This window comes from Leuresthes tenuis, unplaced genomic scaffold (assembly GCF_036924035.1).
Source record: "Leuresthes tenuis unplaced genomic scaffold, fLeuTen1.0.hap1 SCAF_10, whole genome shotgun sequence".
In the NCBI taxonomy this organism is placed as follows: Eukaryota; Metazoa; Chordata; class Actinopteri; order Atheriniformes; family Atherinopsidae; genus Leuresthes; species Leuresthes tenuis.
Genome location: NW_027325364.1, coordinates 17,105,927 through 17,113,480, shown reverse-complemented (window position 1 = coordinate 17,113,480; position 7,554 = coordinate 17,105,927).

Genomic DNA, 7,554 nt, shown 5'->3' with positions numbered 1-7,554 from the left:
TCTAAACATATACCATAAGTTTGTCCTAATTATTATTAAACAGTTTCTAAACCAATGTGGATCATGTAAACCTCTAGCATATCAAAGCTGTCATTCAGAGCAGCAAGAGAAATATCCATTGGTAAAACAGAACTGTGAGAAATAGTCTTTTAGAAGTCCGTCCATTTGTTGTTGCTCACAAAGTCTGAAACATTAATATACTGAATTTGTATCCCTAATGTCAGTGTTTGTTTAATGTTCCTTCTCCTGTTGCATGACCTAGTTTGGACTTACTTTGTCTTATACAGCAAAAAGAAATACAAAAGTAATCAGGTTTGGCTGTGTAAAATAAATGTCACACTTATTTTACATCTCTTGTCCGCTGACAATATATGCTTGCTCCAAGTTTATGGGTTTGAAATCCTGGAATGAGTTGGGACAGGAAAGCTCCTCCTCCGTTTCAAAACTTCCTCGAAAGCAGTGCGCCCCCTGCTTTACCTCAAAGAACATGTGAAACGATGCACGCAATTTTCCTATGTGGCTGCACTGGGTGCTTCCCAGTTGTCAGCCTACTTGAAAGAAATGGTATCTGCAAAGTCAAATTTTTTTAAGCAGGTGTATGTTTTTTTTTTTTCCCTAAATAGAGGGACTAAATGTTAAATTAAGTCGAGACAAAAGTGAGAACTATCATGTAGTGCTCAGACCAAATACAAAGTGAACTGCATGGGTGATATGATGACATAAAAAGTCAACAGAAGTATGTGGATAGACGTGTTTTTACATCGGGCAATGTGAGTAAATGTAAATACACATCTGTGAGATGTAAAAAAAACAAAACCTTTAAACTTGACCAAACATTTTGAACTAATTAGAGACAGCATTGTTTTTAATGGATTTCTACAGTAGGTACAAGGCAGTAACATAAATGACCTCATTCGTTAATGGTGGAAATAAACTTTGCTATGGTGAGTGGTATCTGTGGAGGTCAACCCCACCCCTCCTCCACAAAGGACTAATATTAGCTTGTCGCAACATGCAGCAAAATCCTCCAATGGCCTAACTTGCGCAAGTGACGCAAGGCAAACATTTGTTTCACGTTTTGTTAGTAAACACCATTGGGTGGAACTCACAATTGATTAAAGTATCAATAGTGCTTTGTAGGGAAGTTTGAATCCTGCCTAATTTCTTACTCCTACATACCTGGACAAATTAAATATTAAGCGGCTAAACTTTTGCCGTTTTTGGGGAAAGAAATAAAAAAATAAAATAAAATTCACAAAAATTAGAAGACCAGTGGCTATACCCGGTATTGCAGTATCACATAAGCCTCTTTCACATATGCCTTTTCAAGCTGGGACTGATGTGCCTTTGTTGCACATCATGTCATGTGGGAAAGTACAGAGGTGGAACGGGTGTTGAAGTTGATCCACTGTTGATATGCCTCTGAGTCGGCAACAGAGGTGTCCTGACAAATCAAGCCCACTTTACAGAACGTGCCAATCTCACCAATGATGTTGTCACTCAGATGAAATTACGGGATGACAGCTTGATGTCAAGTTTATTTGTACAGCAACGACACAGCGATGCGGGGCTGATCTTTTTGCGCCGTTAAGCAAGAAGGAGGCTCCCCCTCAGAACCATAAAATAAGGCATGGTTATATAATGGTGAATAGTTTTGGCCAAAATAATGCTGTGTTATTTGTATGCGACGTGAAGTCATTCAATCATATTATACAATTTTTGTGAGTGCAGGGACCCTTCAGATGTCTGCTGCCTTGGCCACAGGAAGTCTTGTATATGAATGCTGTCAAACCTCTTGACAGTTTGAACAATAATGTGAATGTTCCACAAGCTGGAAGAGTATTTTGGCAAGTTTGCCTGGTGAAAAACTCATTGGAATTAATGGGGCACCATATTGGAATGTGGTACTGACCTGCCACAACAATAAAACCACTGACAGGATACATTATGGCTTTAATAATCTTTCTGCAAAGCAACTTTCTCATATGAAACTCTGACTCCTGACATTCATGTGGACGTTAGCACCCGCCAAAACATAGCTGTAGATCAAGCATACCCCCTTATGACTAGAGTCCTCCAGCAGGACAGTGTACCCCATCATACCATAAAAACTGCGCTGGAATATTTGAAGGAGCACCATAAATAGCCTATGATGCTGACATGCCCTCCAAACTCTTTAGATCCAATCACAACCCCCCCCCCCCCCATCTGTGGAATACATTAATTGAAGCTTGTTCCACAGAGGCCCAGTCCACATTCCTAAGCGCCCAAACAGCTCCTTTCCACATAGGTCTGTGTGCACATGCAAGTAAACCAGAAGTCTCTTAATTCCAATGGGAACCTTAGCATCTATGATATGTTTAGAAAAGCAAATTTTTTCCCCACTTTGAAATTTGCTTGGAGTATGCTGAAAAGTGTCAAACCTTTGTCATGGATTTTGAAAGTACCACACCCTTATGTCTAACACTGCATCTTTGACACTTAGTGACCTTTTAGTATAGTCAATGAAAAACAGATCGTGAAAATATGATGCAATTAGTCTCTCTCCCATTGTTTTGGCAAAGTTTAAATACAGTGGTAAAAAAATATAAAAGATGACACGATGGTTTGTCTTAAAGAATAACCAACATTTCTCAGAAATGGGTGCTGCCATTTTGCATTAGCAGCATCATGTGAAGCCAGAGTCTGTGTAGTTGTGATTGGACACATAGTAATGAGGCTAAGATTGATTTATCAAGCGATGAACATAATTAATTGAGAAAAGTAAACCATATACAAGTGGATTGCAAGACAGATTAGCGACGTCTAATAATTTCCATTGAGAAAATAATTAGCATGCAATGAGTATGCTAATTATGCTAAGTACATGTCAGTCAAACATACTTAGAATTGTGATGGCTGGGCTATGTGAAGCTCAAAGAGTGCGTGCTTCTTTTGCTTTTTGTCCCTGCCAGGCAAGGTCACAATCACAACAGCGCAGACTGGCATGGTCGAAGAGTGGACACTCCATTATAGCTTAACACCAGCTTTTTATCTATGATGCTGCTTTAACTTCGGCTAGGGGTTTTCTGTGCAGTACCTTCTTCAGTTGTTACTTAACATCAGCACTAAGTTTGGCAGTGACATAACTATATATTAAAGACAGTTAGACAGATAGATATTTATAGGTCCATATGGTAATTCTTCTTGCACCATACAGCTCATCAGATAGACAGACACAACAAGACAATAACAACCTCTTAATATAACACCCACACCAAAGAGAGATCTTTGGTCCCTGTGAAGAGTGATGAAGATTCATCTTGGTGGCAAAAATTTTTTAGGAAATTTACAAATGAAAGTCGGTTCCCCTAAACCACATTATAAATGCTTTAGTTTATGGCAGAAGTCTCTATTGCTAATATCCCCATTCATGACAACTCTAAAGCATTTATGATGCATTCAAATGGAATGCGGAATCTTCCAGTAAAAGGGGTGGCACAAAAAGAAAGAATACGTACAATTATGTTGACAACGTAGGCAGCTGAATATGAGCGCAAGGTTTAAAGGGGAGTCTAAACTTGGCCTTAAGGTTTTTTGAGGCAGGATTGAACAGTCTAGCTTCTCATTCTTTTTGATGTCTTGGTCTGCCACACTGAATTGTGGGTCTGTTGCTTTACTTTGGTGGAGTCCTCTATGGTGGAAAAGTGGAAAGATGCAGCACAGGTGCCACGGCATCACAGTGGCCCTTTGAGATCGAATGGGACATGTGCTGAACCTGCCTTTGGGTTATGCACACTGATTGCAGAGCAAAAAGTAAACCAAAAGGCAGAGCCTGCAAAACTTCAAGCCTGTCATTTTGTTTTGGGAATTGTGGAGCTCCAGGTTTGTGTGCACTGTACATGGTGCCACTAGGGAAGGTGCATCTGTTGCATACTGGAAAGAAAAAAAAAAGAGACAAGCTGTATCTCCAGTCTTGTGAGAAAAAGAAGAGTGGCATGAATGTGCCAATGTGTTGCAATGGGCAGTATAACTGTGCTGCACTATTAAATAGCAGTCCTGTATTAACAGGGGGTATCACCACAGTGTCGTACAGCTCAGGAAATTTACACAAACACAATCCACATTTCCTCTATGTTTGCCTTCTGTGCCTGGATGGATGCATCTTGTCTACTGTTGTATTAATCTCCCTAAACTGTGTGCTATGCTGGGTATATGATTTGCTTTGGGCGCTGACAGTCATTGTGCAGCACAACCCATTGAAATTAATGGGTTTCAGAGCTCACTGGCATGGTCACCACATGACATCTGAAAGGGCCATATGGCAGTGGTTCTCAATCTTTGTTTTCTTTGAAGCCCACCTACTTCTACAAACAAAGATGCTTATCCAAGGTATTCCACGGCTGGAAACGCACAAGATCATCACCATGATTCTTTTCATTAGCATATGCCATCATCAGCTAAGAGGGACTTACATTTTACCAGAATAATGAACATAAATCAAGCAAATGTAGAGACAGTGACTCCAAGCTTTTATGCAGTAGAAACTGTTGTCTTCCCTGCTGACATTTTTTAAAAACTAATTCCAGTTTGCACAGCCAGTTATTTGACTTAAGACCCTGAAACTCCTTTTGGATTTATTGTTTAGAGAATGTGTCCTATCAGATATGCCATTTTATGGAGAAAAAAACAAACAAAAAACCCCATCTCTGAGCTGTTTCCACAGTTGTAGATTGTGCTCGCCAATAGGCTAAATACGATATAAATTTGAACTTTGGCAAATCATGGTTGGTCTCACATCAGTTAGTCAAACTGTCCACATATTAATACGGGTGGAGAGATGGTGATGTATAGTATAGAACAGAGAGGCAAAGATGTGAAGTGCTTTTTGTTTTGTTCTTTTTGCAGTGGAATCCCAGATTAGTGAAAAGGGAATTAATCATATGCCCAAAGATGAGATTGATGATTTGAAGGGATGTCAGGATTGGGGTGTGTGTGTGTCACAGGTGTAGTTTGGTGAGATCCTTGCACGCACGGCAAAGTAGTGACACATGACTGGTAAAAATGCATAGCATAAATCTGTGACATATAATTAAGTTTGGGGCCTGATTAACTCATTCAGGTTTATTATACAAAGACCTGCCAGCTGTAACTATTCCTACATTCTTTTCTCCTGTAAAAATCTTTCACATTTCATAAACCCCAAATATTAAACTGAATTAAAAGTCTCATTCTTCATAGTAAATAGTACAAAAAGCATGCTTAGCTTAGTGAAAAAAACAAACAAACTGTTAGCTAGTTACAGAATTAACTAAAATGTTCAACAATTCACTGCCTTGTTTAAGATGAAAATAAAATGGACACTCCCCAACCTCTATCTGACTGGTTAACTTGGGTCAACCAGGTATTCTGACAGAGTTACAGAAATGTGCAAGCACAGAAGGGTTCTCCTGGCAAGCACAATTTTTTTGGAAACATAAAAACTACAGAGCATGTTGTGATCTCTCAACTCGTGCTCCTTTTATTTATAGGAACGGATGAAGGACTTGAGTATTTGTCTTTTAGAACTAAACCTGTCTATACAGTAAAAAAAGAAAATGGTCACTTACCTATAAATCTTTGGTCAGCTGCTTGTGGTCTGCTCCTGCAACCAAGACTTTAGCCTTTGTCAAAATGAACCTTCAGCATCCACTTCCACAATGGCTGCTCCTCTTATGCACTGTTCTTGATGACATGTGACATTTATTTGAAGCTTTCATCTCCACGGGTCAAATCCAAGTTGCTTTTGTATGCAAGTAGTTGTGTCTCGGTCTCTGTGCCTTGTTGGCAATGCTGCAGTGCAGTAAAAACATTATGAGCACCCTCCTAATATTAGGTCCTTCTCTTGTAGCCACAAGAGCTCTGACCAATCTAGGCATTGCCTTAGGGTGTCCTGGAGGATCTGGTCGAGAGATGTTAGCCAAACACGTTTTGGGCCCTGTGGTTGTGGAGGAGGGGTGTCTGGATTCCGCTTGCTTTAGATTGGTACTGTATTTGGGGACTTTCGATGAGACTGCTCTGGAACAATGTTTAGATTGGTGGCAAGAGTCAAATTCACATCCTTCTGAACAGGATGTTTTCTGAGCTTGAGTTTTTGACTGGATGAGCAGTACTTTTCACTTTATCCCTCAGTGCATTTAATGTTGTAGCTGATTGGCATATTTATGCATTCAGTCAGCCGTTGTCGAGAAATCAATTTGCATTAGAATAAGGCTCTCGGATTAAATATTGTTAAAAGAAATAAAATAAAAAAATAAATAAAATCAATGGAGCATGATGACTTTGTGGAAAAACAAACAAGGACAACATCATTACTAATATCCAAAGCTAACTATAAACCAATGATAACTGCTGAGACCGTTATCCAGGCATAGAGACCCTATATGTTTCGGTTTTGTCAAACGGTTTTTAGAATTAGACTTCATAAAAGTTACCAGGTCTTTGGCTTACTGAGGGAGGTGCATACTCAAATGACTAAGAGCTGAATTTTGAAGTTCAGTCGTCCACGGTCATACAGCCTAGTGCGGATGTCCTGCATGTGAGCAAGGAGAGTGACATTACTCTATGCATAAGCTGAAGGTTCTACTTCAGAAATCTTTTTGGGGTATTTTGAAAAGTTGAAAATATGCAGTTTTTGCAACAGTTAATTTACGCTACTACTTTTAAGACCCTAGTACTTAAAAGGCAGCTCAGTACATCTCACAAGCGTGTCCCCTGGACTCTCAAAGGTTTCCTAAGGTAAAGGGAAACAGCTTGTCAACAAGAAGAAAATGTCAGCCCCCATGCTTCCTAAAGCATGCTACCAGGAGCTGGAGACTTACGTGGTACCACTGCCTATATTGCTTTTGGCATCAAACGGTGTGCCAATGAAAGGAAATCCATTATACAAGTTGACCGTCTGCTCTTTTCATCCCAGTGGACATGTTTACCAGTGCAAGGTGTCACAATGACGTCATTACAGTAAGAAAGAAAAAGGGATGATTCATCACCTCTTCAGTAGTACCTTAAAGGAATTTAATTCCATTTCTGTCATAGCCCCAAACAACGGATCCCTCGACCGTTTGTTCCATCTAAGTGAAAAGAAACACTGTAGAAAATAAATAAACATCCTTCAACCTCATAATCTTGGTCAAGAATTGGGGCACTCCAATAATCAATTGCTTGGCCAAGAAAAATGCAGACATATAGTGCAAGACATATGGTTGTCTAAACTCTACTGCAGCCACATCATGGGGGGCTGAATTGGTCCAATCTTTAAAATATTAACTAACACAGAAGAAAAGACTGACAGACAAGTTTGGACTACAGATTATAGCTTATCGAGTGTTATAACACGGTGTGGCAGGCATGTTACTGTAGCGCACCAAGTGCAGAATGATTAAAAAAAAATGCTAAATTCAAAATGACATCACATGACTTCAGAAAATACCATTGAGAAGCCACAATGAATCAATGTGAAACTGCTTTTATACTGGCAGCTAAGAGTTTGGAGGCAAGTAAGGCACCTGAGAATAGGCTATGTCCTACCAACCTATG